Below are 15,046 nucleotides of genomic sequence, written 5' to 3' on the forward strand. Positions count from 1 at the left end.
TATCTGAGAAAACACTGAATGTTTTACTGATTTGAGTCTAGGAACATGAGGCAAAATTGTGAAGAAAAGAATAGTTACTATTGAACATTTACGGTGTGTAAAGCGTTGCATGTAGACGATTTTCATTGACTCTTCCCAGCACCCTTGTGGGATAGAATTTTATTAGCCCTGTATTTCAAGGGGAAGAACTGAGCACCGGGGAGTTGAGTGATTGATCTGAGTCTCTGTCAGAGCTGGGACGCCAGGCCAGGGCACCCCACTCCAGAGTGTGGATTCTGGGACCACTGTGCTATCTCTGAAAAGCCCCAAATCCATAAAAGGTCAAGATATTTCCATTACATTCTAACAGTTTTGTAGTCATTATTGAAATTTCAAATAACTTGGGGACATTGATTGTTGGAACAGAATTTCAGAAAATTCTATCCAGGTGAAAAATAGAGGACCAAAGATTATAAGCAATATAATCTTCCAACCGCTTTCAGTTTGAAGGCGGTTCACATAGTGTAGAGTGTAGACTGGATGGAAGGTCTGAAAACCATACAGACAAGGCTGCTGTGAGCTCGCTTAACGTCCTCAAGGCCAAGCAATATGAGAAGTAGGAGACAAAAACCTAAAAAAAGAAAGAAAAAATCCATTTAAAAAAAAAGTTTCCCAACGTTGTTCAACACCTATTCCCTCTTAAATGTGTTGTATTGATATTTTATCTCCTTAAAATCGATGCATTTACACATTGTTTAACATTTGTGCTTCCGAGCTTGCTGTGGTAGGCAAATCCTTGCTATCAATTAATTTTTCTAGGTTTTTCATCATCTTTAAAAAGAGCAGTTCCACTCTCGTGGTCTAGTACATGAGAAGTGCTTTGCAGTTCATAAGAGCTTTCGCACTTATGACCTAATCCTCACCGCCCATGAGGTAAGTAGGGCAAGTAATATCCCTGCTTTTTATATGAGAGGTGAAGTTTAGAACAGCCAAAGCACCTGTCCGAGGTCCCACAAGAATAAGAATCCACATCTGGCTCCCTTTTCTACTTCCAAGCGTAAAGTCATATGCAGTGTCAAAACCAGAATCACCGTGTGTAGAAGGAGAAGGGGAAGCGTACTGGGATCATCTTGACTGTCATTAACAAATACTTATCAGTCACCTGTTATGTGCCAGGCACTGTTCTCTGTTGGGGATAACTGGGGGGGCAGGACAAACAAGGACGCAACCCTCCTGGGGCTCAGTTCCTTAGTAGGAGATCAGGAAGGCACCTCTAAGTATCGTGGGACGCAGAACTGAGCAAGTGCAAGAGAGGGCCTCTGAGGTGGCACGTTTAAGCTGAAATCTGAATCACGAGAAGAGGGTCCCCGTGTGGAGATCAGGGAGGATGTTCCACTCATGGGACGGTCCTTCCAAGGCAGGTGCTGGCGGGAGCACTGGGAGAGCTCAAGGGAAGGACATAAGGATGGTGTTTGCTGCGTGGTCTAAGTGCAGAATCATAGGGCTTTGGGCAGGGAAGAAATGTGAATTATGTTTTAAAAACTCAGCCTTGCTGCTGAGTATAGAATGGAGGGCAAGAGTAGCAGCAAGAAGACTTCCAGTTAGGAGGCTGTCACTATGGTCCAGGCAAGTCAAGAGGGTGGCTTGGTCTCTCCAGATGGTTGCGGAGGTGGCTTTCCTGCCTGACCTATTTACTCTGCTCCAGCCTTTTCTTATCACCAGCTCTCTGGCATCATTTTAACTGCATTTATTCTTTTGCTCTGCTTAAAGGCAGATTTGAGAAGATTGGGAGGTTGAAAAAGTTTTCAAGATTAAAAACAAGAAAAAAAAAAAAAAAAAAAAAAACAAGAAAAACTGTCTCTTGAATTCCTTATTTTGACCTGACATAACCCATTCTGTTTCATCCATAGTATCTATAAAGAGAGTAGTGGAATCCAGCACACACTTAAGGCACCTCAGCTAAGACCTTGTTCCTCTCTGGTTCAATAAATATTACTGATGATGATGAAAACTCTATTTTAGTATCTTTCCTTTTTTGAGGACAACTTAGTAATGATCTCTAAAATTGAAAATTGATGCCTTGGCCATCACAATAGGAATGTGTGTGTGTTTGTACTCAGGTAGTTAAAACTATGCTGAATGGTTGCTCTGTACTAAGCATGTACACTACTGGCCTTTGAGATAGGTTTTTGTTTTGTTTTGTTTTAATTCTCCTTGTTCTACAGATAAAGCACTGAGGCGCAGAGAAGTAACTTCCCAAGGTTACACAGGTAGGAACAAATGGGACCGTAATTTGAGTCCAGTCAGTCGAGCTCCTGAACCTGCCCTCAGGAAAATAATTATTGAAAGTAACACCACTAATTTCTTACCATTGTACAGGAATTTTAAAAGCATTCATTATTGCATTTGATCCTCAAAACTCTAGGAGGTGGATAAGGTAGGCATTATTATCACATTTTACAGGTGAGAATACTGAGTTATAGACGTTACCTCACTTGCTCAACTTTACATATAAAGTAGACAGTGTCTGAGCCATGACTAGCTTTTAAGCTTTTTGAGTGAGGGTGCTTCTCATTAAACCTATAATTTCCTAATTAGATAATACTTGTAGCCTGATCAACATCTTTTTCTCATTTATAAATGTATATATACTATATATCATATATATGAAAGCCATTAATATTTATAAAATTGAAATTATGTTTAGTTATACATTTAATGAATCATCTTTCCTGATAAAATAATTGCATAAAAATGAAGTTTTAAATTCAGCATATATATGAATAAATACTTGAATAAGAATTTTCTTGATTGTAATTTTTTTAACGTTTTAGTGTTTTTGAAAACAAAATGTCTTACAATCAATGTATATATTTAATATTGTTTATCCTTAAAAATAATTGCATCAATGTTGCATCTCAAAATTGAAAGGTCTAAAAAAATAAATGAAGGGTCTTAAAAGATAAAAAACATTCTTTGGAATATACATATATGAACTACTGAAAAATCTGGTGTGAATAGTCTCTGTCATCTGGGAAATATGAACGAGGATGAGAAAGTTTATCACATACTGAAATTTTGGGAAAAGTTTTCTTGGACAGAAAAATGGCAAAGATTACAAATTGCATACATCACTCTGTACTTAATCTCCAGTCAATCGTTTTTAGAGCAGGCGATGTTGTCATACGCACTTTTAGAGACAATAAGTAGAAGGGTCACTAGATGGCACTATTATTCTTAGTACTGTAGTAACCTATTCCTTAGTGAACTTGAGAGTGACAAAGCATGAATATGCAGAGAGCATTAGTCCAATAATGCTGTAACTTTGTCAAAATTGTTTCTTAAAAGGAAAGAATTGATGATAAAGTCTGTTACAATGAAATTCATACTATTTTGTGAACCCCAAAATGCAGGGAGCGATCTCTAGGACTCCTTTTTACAATGCAGCATTCATTTGTTATTCATTCAGTCATTCGTTCACTTACAAATATTTATTGAGTGTTTTGAAAGTGCCAGGATCTCAGTGAAGCTCTGGTATTTTCACACTGAAGTAATCACTTTTTTTTTTCAAGTAAGAGCGCAGACTTTGCACTAGTAAGACCTGAATCCTCCACTTACTGGGTCATCTTACGTAAGCCCTTATTATTATTATAACTTGTATTTTGGAGATGAGAAGAGTAAGGCACAGAGCCAGTGGCTGTGGATGGAAATACTTTGTAAAATCATGCTTTCTATGTGAATACTATTACTACCTCAAGAATGTTGAGGACTATTTCTAGTAGTAGTTCTATTTACATAATAGACTATTAAATCACACAATCTAAGCTTATTAAGATCAGCCTCGGGACTTCCGTGGTGGCACAGTGGTTAAGAATCCGCCTGCCAATGCAGGGGACACAGGTTTGAGCCCTGGTCCAGGAAGATCCCACATGCTGCGGAGCAACTAAGCCCATGCACCACAACTACTGAGCCTGCGCTCTAGAGCCCGCGAGCCACAACTACTGAGCCCCGTGCCACAACTACTGAAGCCTGCACTCCTAGAACCCGTGCTCCGCAACAAGAGAAGACACCGCAATGAGAGGCCCATGCCCGGCAACAAAGAGCAGCCCCCGCTCGCTACAACTAGAGAAAGCCCGCGCGCAGCAACGAAGACCCAACATGGCCAAAAATAAAATTAATTAATTAATTAAAAAAAAAATATATATATATATGCTAAAAAAAAAAGAAAACATTATTTTAAAAAAGAAGATCAGCCTCAACACAAGTGACCATGAGACAGTTTCTCAGTGCAGCTCTTCCCTGCCTCAACATATGTCTTGGAAATACCATCAGAATCAAAATGAAGCAGATAGATCCGAAGTGTTTTGGCAGAAGGATACTAGAAGCGTGTTTGGGGTGTGAACGAATGGGTGTGTTTATATATAAAAAATTGTTTCAACACACCTTGCAGGAAGCCAACCTCATCTCTTACCAGCCTCGCTTCCCCTGCAGTTGGTTTTGCTCCCAGTGCACAGTACTTCCTTTCAGACGCTCATTCTGAATGAACATGATGACGATGCATATTTACTCCCGGACGTTGCTAAGCAGCCCAGCAAAAATAAACCTGAAGACTTTATTCACATTTTGTAATAATCAGGGTGTAAATTGACAATGGCTCATTTAGGAGGTTGTGCTCATTGTACTTTACTCAAGTTCCCTTTTTATGTGTGATCTGTTTATTCAGTTCTTATTTATGGAAGTGGATATTATGTCCGAGTGTTACGGGTGATACAGAGATTCTGATTCTATTACTCGCCGTAAGTGTTATACTGCCCAGCCCTTTGGATGCGAGTAATAAAGGTTAGGTTTCTCCTTTGGCCAGAATCCCAACACAACTGTGCTCTCTATCTATGCTGGAGCCACTGCAGCTGATGTCCTAACAGCTCACTGAGGAGGTCAAAGATGGTTTCCTAAAAAATGCCTGCTCTGACAATGGCGTTCGCATCTCAGAGCTACCATTGTTTGCCTTCCTGTCAACCACTCACATAGCTCAGAACTCAAGCAAACACATGAAAAAGAAAAGCCTCGATTTTAAAAGTTTTATTGAAAATATTCAAGATTTCCTGCTTATTTTAGGGACAGTGAAAGAAATCCAGTGTTGTATCCACGTCAGGTCCCTACCAGATTATAAACAGTTGAGAGGAGGGTCCACTTGCTGAAAGGTGCCTTGAGAGAGAAACTCCCGCTTCTCGGATTCGAAGAGGAAGGCCCCTCACCTCTCAAGTCTCCCTTGAGGTGTCACAGCCGGTGGGGGCATCACAGCCTCCCACTCCGGGCTCCGTCTAGCCTCCACAGCCTCCTCCTCACCCAGGTCATCAGGCAGCAGGATTGGCTGCTCTGCCCAACTCCAGAGCTTTTCCCTTTGTTTTAAAATTGCCCTTGAATTCAGCTCCCTTTCACTCCCTTTTCCCCACACAGTGTTTTTACACCTTTGGTGCCCAAACCTTGAAGGTAAACACAAAGACAGGCATCTGTAAACACAGAACGATGCCCACATTCATGGGAATAACAGCAATCTCAAAAAAACAATCATGGGGCTTCCCTGGTGGCGCAGTGGTTAAGAATCCGCCCACCAATGGGAGGGACACAGGTTCAAGCCCTGGTCCGGGAAGATCCCACATGCTGCAGAGCAACTAAGCCCCTTGTGCTACAACTACTGAGCCCATGTGCCACAACTACCGAAGCCCGCGTGCCTAGAGCCCGTGCTCCTCAACAAGAGAAGCCACTGCAATGAGAAGCCCGCACACCGCAACGAAGAGTAGCCCCTGCTCGTCGCAACTAGAGAAAGCCTGCGCGCAGCAATGAAGACCCAGTGCAGCCAAAAATAAATAAATTAAATAAATTTTAAAAAAAACAAACAAAAAAAACACCAATCATGATGACAAATTTTAATCAGTGACTCAGAAACTTCCCAAGCAAGAAAGATTTGTGTCCCAGTCTTGCTCTACCCTCATTTCATGTCTTTTTTTTTTAATGTTACATTTTCATTTTTATTTATTTTTTTATTTTTTTGCCGCCCCGAGAGGCATGTGGGATCTTAGTTCCCTGACCAGGGATAGAACCCATGCCCCCTGCAGTGGAAGAGTGAAGTCTTAACCACTGGACCACCAGAGAGGTCCCCCTCATTTCAGGTCTTAGTTCCAGCTCTAAGTGTTTGCAGCAATCTCCCTCCTGAACTATATCACATTCATGCAACTTTTTTCCCCCTACCTTGCATGTGAGCCTGGCCATTTCTTTCCCTGTTAAGAATCTACAGCCCCGACCTCTTTATATAACGTCAACCCAACTAGAGCAGGAACCTGCCTTTATCTAAAAGTCTGGCCATGCAGAGCCGGCAATCCGTGAACAGCAGCTGACGGGCTGATCCAAAGCAAATCCCTCATGTACTCCTCAGGGAAGGGAGGAAGGCAAACCCATTGCCAGCCCACGATGGTCATGATAGAAAGATGTGCAAATCCAGGCTGGCCCTTCAGGCTGATGGGGCTGGCTGAGAACTGAGTGAATAAAGTGAAATGGAAGGTAAATGGATGCAATCAAATTATTACAAAGAGGGAACAGGCAAGGTTGCTTTAAAGAGACGAAAAATAAGCATTTCTACGCCCTCCACAATCATAGGGATTGAAAATGTTAGTATTCTTGCTCATCTTTTCTCTTTGGTGTAGATCCATCTTTTGATGCATATGGTTTTTGTTGTGATTTTCTTCGTTTATACCACCTGTGTTCCAGATGTCTTGTCAACTTCATCATTTTGCTGCTTTGCTTGAAGATTTCAAAACAGACCTCAATTTTGAAACTCTTCTGTGGCATATTTCTCTTTTTTTTGAAAAGATGTGTTTGATTTAGAAAATACAAAGACATTGCCCTACTTTCTTTGCATTGGGGCTAAATTGGAAGTAGGCAGCAAAATGGGTTACCTCCTGACTAGTGGAAGAGATACTCACCACAGCCGTCTGCTGACTGCAGAGAAGTGGCAGCCAGGATGGTGCAGGTGAGGCCAAGTGCATGTCCCCAACCTTTGTGCTTCATTATGTCACAGAGGCCAGGAATGACAAGAGGATAAGGAAATCTGTGGCCTCAGTTTAAAACACAGTCCAGATAGAGTCCATACCCTATTGAGAAATCAATTCATGTACATGCGTGTGTTCTACACGTGCACAGGTGTATTCATGCCAACATAAATGCATCAAATGTCTCTGGCAAGACATAGAGGAACTTGGTTGCTGTCGAGATGAGAATTTGGTAGCCATGGGCCAGGGGTGAGAGGGAGACCTAATTTCACTGTAAACACTTTCTTCTTAAAACTTGGAGCTTGTGCTTGTATTTCCCATTAAAAATTAAAACATTGGATAATCATCATAACAAAAGAATATATTCCACGAGACTGGGCACACCTAAAAGTAGTCTCCTAAAGCAATTTCTCCCTTTGCATGAGGAATAAATTCCTACCTGTCACCTCAGCTTGAAGGGAGATTAATGTGGCTTGAATATTTACTATGGTTTTACTGCAGAGATGTGTAAGTGCCAACGATGTGTTACCACATAGGCAAATGGCTCTTGAATCCGGATAACCGTGCTATGGAAAAGACGGTGGGGATTTTGGTGTTTGTGTCATTTGGGCTTGGATTACACGTTCCTTCCCCTGTTGCTGGGAGGCCCATGTTCTTGGAAGTAACTGAACTAAGGCTGGAATAGTGGGGATTGAGAAAATGAATGACTTGGAAGAAGATACTGCAGCAGCAGTTTGTAGAGACCTTCTTTCTGCCCCCTGCTCAGGCATCCAGGGCAGGTGAAACATCCAGATGCACAGGACCCTTTGGTTGTGCCATCCTGGTTCACTCCTTGCTGCCACCACTAGATGGACACTCATCTGTTTCCTGGGACACGGATCTAGGGCTCTCTCCAATTCCTCCCAGGGTCTCGAGCATGATCCCTTCTCTCTCTTTGCACCCGGCACAGAACAAATAGACCAGTGAGAGGACAGAATGCAGATGGCATATCTCTCATATAATTTATCTAATCAGGTTGCTTACTTACTTATTCATTTAATAAACATGTATGGATTCCTTTCCAACCTGGGCCTGGCAGGATGGCTCCCGCAAAGAAGGGTGGTGAGAAGAAGAAGGGCCGCTTCACCATCAATGAGGTGGTGACCAGAGAATACACCATCAACACAACATTCACAGGTGCTTCCACGGAATGGGTTTCAAGGAGCGTGCCTCTCAGGCACTCAGAGAAATCCGGAAATTTGCAATGAAGGAGACGGGAACTCCAGATGTACGCATTGACACCAGGCTCAACAAAGCCATCTGGGCCAAAGGAATAAGGAATGTTCCATACCGTATCCATGTGCTGTTGTCCAGAAAGTATGATGACGATGAAGATTCACCAAACAAGCTCTAAACGTTGGTTACCTATGTACCTGTCACCACTTTTCAAAAATCTACAGCTAGTTGATGTAGATGAGAACTAACTGCTGATTGTCCAATAAAGTTATAGAACGGCCAAAAACAAAAACAAACAAACAAACAAAAATGTATGGAAAACCTACCATAGGCCGAAAACTTGCTCTGGAGATGCAAGACCTCAAGAAGTTCACAATCTAGTGGGAAAGATAGACTATTTTTTTTTTTTTTAATATGACTGTGATAGTCTGATGAGTGTTAATGTAACCTAAGGCCAAGGTAACATAGGAGCATCTACCAGGGCATCCAAACCAGACTAGAGGTGGTGCTGATCACACAGGTGACCAAGTTGGGACTGAAAGGGCATGCAGGAGACTGCCCGTGGGCCACATGGGAGATGGGGACTGAGTGTGTTATTGCTGGTTGGTGACAGGAGAGTGGCAGCTGTGAGGGGTGTAGGGCATTTCCCGATGAGATAATAACATAAAGTGAGAAATGACCACAGCTCATCAGGAACTGCAAATTGCCAGCATGGCAGAAGCATAAAGTCTGAGACAGGGTAGGGAGTATAGAGGGAAGAGGAAGGGCTTTACATGTCCGGCTAAGGCATTTTTGAAAGGATCGAAGTGGGAGAATGACAAGATTTAACAAGATATGCGTTTTCAAAGATAATTGAAGGCCAGTAGAGGGAATGTGTTGGGGGTGGGAAATGTTAGAGGCGGGAGACCAGTTAAGTGGCTTCTGCGGCATTTCAGCCAAGGAGGGATGAGGTGGTGAAGGGGGGTGGCAGTTACAGGAAAAGAGAAGAACAAAGGTGAAACCAACAGCAGGGGCAACTCTGTGACCTTCCTCCCCTGACACAACGGGATTAGGATGTCATTGCAGGTCTACCTGAAAGGAGCTTAGGAGAAATGACCAGACAGTATCCAAGCACGTGTCAGACCAATGTCTAGGTAAGTAAGTAGCTCAAAGTTAACCAAGAGGAGGCAGGTAAGGGATAAGGCCGGCTGGGATGGAGAGTGTAGGGAGAAAGTGCAAGCAGACAGATACCATAGGAACCTGATTTAGTGGGACCCTTGCAGCTGCTGGTGAGTGTTCCAGAAGCCCTAAAGGAACCAATACGGAACACATATATGGGGGTGGGGAGGGGTCTAGGGTCACTTACTTCCTGGCTTGAGTAGCTGGGTGGGTGGAGATACGGCAGTGAAAGGTAGAAAGTTCGGGAAGAAAGACTTTTGGGAAGAAGATAAAGAGTTCAGTTTTGAGCTTTTTGGATTTTAGGTGCGTGATGTCCATCTGAGCCACATTCACTCTGGAAAGCATCTAGGTAATGCAAGAGATGTGATGGAAACTAAGAGAAAGAGTCTCAAGAAAGAAAAAACAATGAAAATGTCCATTGCTTCAATGAAATAAAATAGGTGTCCATCTGATTTGACAAAAGGAAAGTAACCAATGATCTTAGTGAGAATGTTTTTTGGTAGCATGGTGTTAGAAAATAGATTACCAGATCACCTCCGCTGAGGACCTAAGGGAGAGGAGAGAAAGTTGTTGCAGTGGGAAGTCAGTTTGATGAAATGCTTACCTCCAATCAGGTGACTAACCGTCCCTGTTTGCCCAGGACTGAGTGGATTCCCAGGATGCTGGACTTTTAGCGCTAAAACTGAGAAAGTCCTTGGGCAAGCAGAACAGATTGGTCACCCTGCCTTCAATCCCACTACCAGAAAGGCTGTCCTAGAGTTCATGAAATAGGCTGAGATAAAATTAAGATGCTTGGGACTTCCCTGGTGGCGCAGTGGTTAAGAATCGGCCTGCCAATGCAGGGGACACGGGTTCAAGCCCTGGTCTGGGAAGATCCCACATGCCGCGGAGCAACTAAGCCCATGCACCACAACTACTGAGCCCGCGTGCCACAACTACTGAAGCCCCCGCACCTACAGCCCGTGCTCTGCAACAAAGAGAAGCCGCCTTAATAAGAAGCCCGTGCACCGCAACGAAGAGTAGCTCCCTCTTGCCGCAACCAGAGAAAGCCCGCGTGCAGCAATGAAGATCCAATGCAGCCAAAAATAAATAAATAAATTTATTAAAAACAAAAAAATTAAGATGCTTGAGGGAATTCCCTGGTGGTCCAGTGGTTAAGACTCGGCACTTTCACTGCTTTGGGCCCGGGTTCAGTCCCTGGCTGGGGAACTAAGATCCCACAAGCCGTGTGGCGTGGCCAAAAAAAAAAAAAATTAAGATGCTTGAATCACAAGATTTACTGAATAAATTTAAAACACACAGCAAGAAACAAAGGGAAAGAGATGAAGGATGCTATCACCATGAGAATAGGGTGCAAGTTGGGTGTATGAGCCACAGCTCTCTCTCTGTCTGTCCCTGTCTGTCTCTCTCTCGTCTTCATTCCCTGCTGCCAGTATGGTCACAAGGTCCAGAGTTGAGGGTGAGCGAGGGGACTCAGCAGACTGAAAGTATCTGGAGCCAACACATGCTTACTCTTTCCAAGAGATGGAGGGACAAATAGCTTGGACGCAACTGAAACTCACCAATAAGTTGCTGAAGAGCTATGGATTTATCTGTGTATCTTGGGCAGAGGTTACATGTGGCATAAGGATGATACATGATCTGTGCTTTATTAATGTTTTAGGTTTAAGTGGTCCTTCTATCCCTTCCTATCTACAAGGAGCATTCTGGTTTGTTCCATCCTTTTCGTCTATGTTTATCAAACATATGCTCTGTTTATATTTATATTTAATTTAACAGATTTCTAACTTAGCACATTTGCTATCATTCCTCAACATGTTTTATGAGTTTCATCTGTTATTCTACTTGTTTGTTTCCCTTGTTATTTACAGCAGAATTGAATATTCTCAAATAATGTGGTAAAATCATATTATAGAAGTGACAATAGCACCAGTAGACTTTTCCTTCTCGAAACTTGGCTGTTGTGAAAAAAGAAAGAAAGAGTATTTACTAGAGGGATTTAGAGAATCATGAGAAAAAAATTTTTTAATAAACTGAAGTCACCAAGTCAGAACATAAGGTGTTTCAACCAGAGACATGAGAAGTTAATTGACAGAGCATGATCCTTGGGAGAGTATAAAAGGATGGAATCCAGATCAGGTGGAGCATTGGTGGGAGATCTCATCCTCTTAGACTAGAGGGGAGAAGGAATAATAGTGGACAAGACAAGTGTGTTTCCAGTGACGGACTGGGTTTACCATGTATGTCTTAGTTTTCTTTGTGAAGTAGCTTGGCCATTAAACAATTATATCCAGGCACTGGTTGATTTACAAATATTTACTTTTTTTTTAGGTGTGGTGGCTTTGTAATGTATCAATTTGGCTATGCTGAACTACTTTCCCCAGAATTTCATTTCATGTATATTTTGGGTTATGGTGGGTCCCAAGAGAGATTCTTGTGAGCTTTGGAAGGCAGACGGGAAAGGGCAGCCGTTCCGTAGCTCACACACGTTGCTGCCAATGTGCTAACTCACCTCATCAGCATGAAGCAGCAGCGGCACCAGCTCTACTTCCCCTGGACCCTCCCTCACCTTCTCTGACCCCTGGACCAGGTGCCTATGTTCAGTTCCATGAGGAAGGGCAATGTCAATCATCATGGGTTTCAGTCTGTCCTGGGTTCCAGCATGTTCTTGATCTTCCTCAATTTACATCCATTTTCTCTTCATAACTCCCCACCATCTAGACTCCAGGCTCCAGTATCAGGTGAGAAGACTTACAGAGATTGTTTAACCAGTCTCAACAAATGTGTAAGGCCAAACTCCTATAATATAATCTCCGGAGACCATGCTTGAGTTTATGCTAATGACATGACTCAGGACAGGGACTGTCCACGCCAGAAAGATGAGCCTTATGATTAGAGGGTTAGGGCTTTGAGCCACATGATATCAACCCAACATTTGACCTCCAGGGAGGGTGAGGAGGGCTGAAGACCGAGTTCAACCACATGGCCAGTGATTCAATCAATCATGCCTACAAAATGAAACCCCAATAAAAGCTTTGCACATGGAAGCTCTGGTGACTTTCCTGGTTGGTAATTCTGTATCAATGAGCCAGGAGGGTGTTGCTTCCTAAGGACATGGAAGCTTTGCATTCAAGGCCCTCCCGACATTGCCCTGTGTGTCTCCTCATTTGGCTGGTCTTGAGTTGTATCTTTTATCATAAAACTGTAATCATAATTATAGTGCTTTCCTGAGCTCTGAGTCATTCTAGCAAATTATTGAATCTGAGGGGGTAGTGGAAACCCCTGAATTTGTAGCCAGTGGTCAGGAGCATGGGTGACCTGGGGACCCTGGACCTTATGGCTGGTGTCTGAAGTGAGGGGGTGTCTTGTGAAGGACTGTGCCCTTACACTGTGGAATTTAACCTAAATTCAGGTACTCAGTGTTAGGACTGCACTGCAAAGAGAAAATAATATAGTAACCTCCCATGTGGGCATCACCTAGGTACAACAGTAATCAACTCATGGCCAATCTTGTTTCATCCATAACCTCCATTGTGGGATTACTTTGAAGCAAAACCCTGTTGTGATATGATTTCATCCATAAATATTAAAGTAGATATCTCTAAAAGATAAGCCTCTTCTTTCTTGCTAATAACTACAATACCATTCATTTATTTTTAAAAATTGACAGTGATTCCCTAATATTATTGCATACTAATAGTCAGTGTTCAAATTTCCCCTACCATCTCAAAAAAAAATTTTATATCTGGTTTGTTCAAATCCAAACAAGTCCCCACATTGCATCTTGTCAACAGACCTCTTAATCTCTTTTCATCTGTATGTCTCCTTCTCTCTCTCTCTCTTTTCTTGCAATTTATTTATAAAAGATACTGAGTGTCTTTTCCAGTAGAGCTGTATTCTCACACTTTAAAGTATACACAAATCACTAGGGGATTTTTTTTTTTTGCTTATATAAATGCATTTTAAATTTTTTAATTTTTAAAATTCTTAAATTAATTTTTATTGGACTATAGTTGCTTTACAATATTGTGTTAGTTTCTGCTGTACAGCAAAGTGAATCAGTTATACATATACATATACATATATCCCCTCTTTTTTGGATTTCCTTCCCATTTAGGTCACCATAGAGCACTGAGTAGAGTTCCCTGTGCTATACAGTAGGTTCTCATTTGTTATCTATTTTATACATAGTATCAATAGTGTATATATGTCAATCCCAATCTCCCAATTCATCCCACCCTCCACCTAGGGCATCTTATTTTAAAAGTAGATTCTGCTTTAGAAAGAAAATGTGGGGGCTTCCCTGGTGGTTCAGTGGTTAAGAATCCGCCTGCCAATGCAAGGGACACAGGTTCGAGCCCTGGCCCGGGAAGATCCCACATGCCACAGAGCAACGTGTGCCACAACTACTGAGCCTGTGCTCTAGAGCCCACGAGCCACAACTGCTGAGCCAGCGTGCCACAACTACTGAAGCCTGCGCATCTAGAGCCCGTGCTCTGCAACGAGAGAAGCCACTGCAATGAGAAGCCTGTGCAACGCAACGAAGAGTAGCCCCCGCTCACCACAACTAGAGAAAGCCCGCACAGCAACGACGACCCAAAGCAGCCAAAAATAAAAACAAACAAATAAATAAATAAATTTATTTTAAAAAAAAGAAAATTTGGTGTGGGGCCCAAGATTCTGCATTTCCAGCAAGCCCCCAGGTGAAGTGGATGCTGCTGGTCTGTGAACCACACTCAGACTAGCAAACTCTGGAGCTCTCTACAGTCTGGATTTTGATGATTGCATCCCCATGATGTCATAACCATGTTTCTCTGTCCCCTCTCAACTGGTGGTCAGACCATCTGGATTAAGGGGAAGCCCATTGTGTGTGAAGCAACCTCTTGTGTAACTTTTAATGCTCCTTCAAAAATGTATACTTAAGCAATCTGAAAGTTTTCCAGTAGTATTTTTCTCACCCTCCCAACCCTTTTCTATGTTCTCTCCCATTTAAAGTTTATGCCCAATGTATTCTAATGGCACTCAGTAAAAATACTTTTTAGGGAAAGGAGGGAATATATCCAGTGGTTGTAAAGTTGGAGGACATACCAACATGACATGGAAGACAGCCTAGATTAGGCAGAAGACAAGAAGAGAAGCAGCTGCAAGACTGACTTGTGTAGAAGTAAGGGCCCTTGGATAGGGGAATGAGGCTGGGTGAGGCTGGGTGATAAGAGTGGGGCAGAGATTGTGAAGATCCGTTGCACACAGCCATTCTCAAAAGCCAGTCCAAAATCCCAGAAGCACATGGGGGCTTGCTAAAAATAGTTTCCTGTTCTGACACATCAAATCACAATCTCTGGAGAAAGAGCCCTGGAATATGCTTGGCAGGCACCCTCTGGAGACTCTGATGTAGAGTGGATCTAGAAACCACTGAACTATATCGGATGCCACACATTGCTGTATGTGTGTTGTGTGTGTATATATATATATACATATATATATATATATATATATATATATTTTGCCATCTTTCTTGCCAGTGAATGCTCTGAAGTACTCATTGACCAAATGCTAGGTAGCCCTAGGATAAAATATCACCTAGTGCTTTCATTCTCGGTGGGCACGTGGTCGTCTGATTACATGATGTTTCATTTAATGGCTGAGAC

General features: G+C 42.5%; 1 pseudogene across 1 annotated transcript; it reads left to right on the forward strand.

The window, feature by feature from the left end:
- The first annotated feature begins 5,891 nt into the window (after nt 1-5,891).
- LOC309639756 (large ribosomal subunit protein eL31 pseudogene) lies at nt 5,892-14,843 on the forward strand (annotated as a pseudogene). The gene has a single exon. The product of its transcript is annotated as a large ribosomal subunit protein eL31 pseudogene (transcript).
- The last annotated feature ends 203 nt before the right edge of the window (nt 14,844-15,046 follow it).

Source organism: Balaenoptera physalus (assembly GCF_965194825.1).
Source record: "Balaenoptera physalus genome assembly, chromosome: 12".
In the NCBI taxonomy this organism is placed as follows: Eukaryota; Metazoa; Chordata; class Mammalia; order Artiodactyla; family Balaenopteridae; genus Balaenoptera; species Balaenoptera physalus.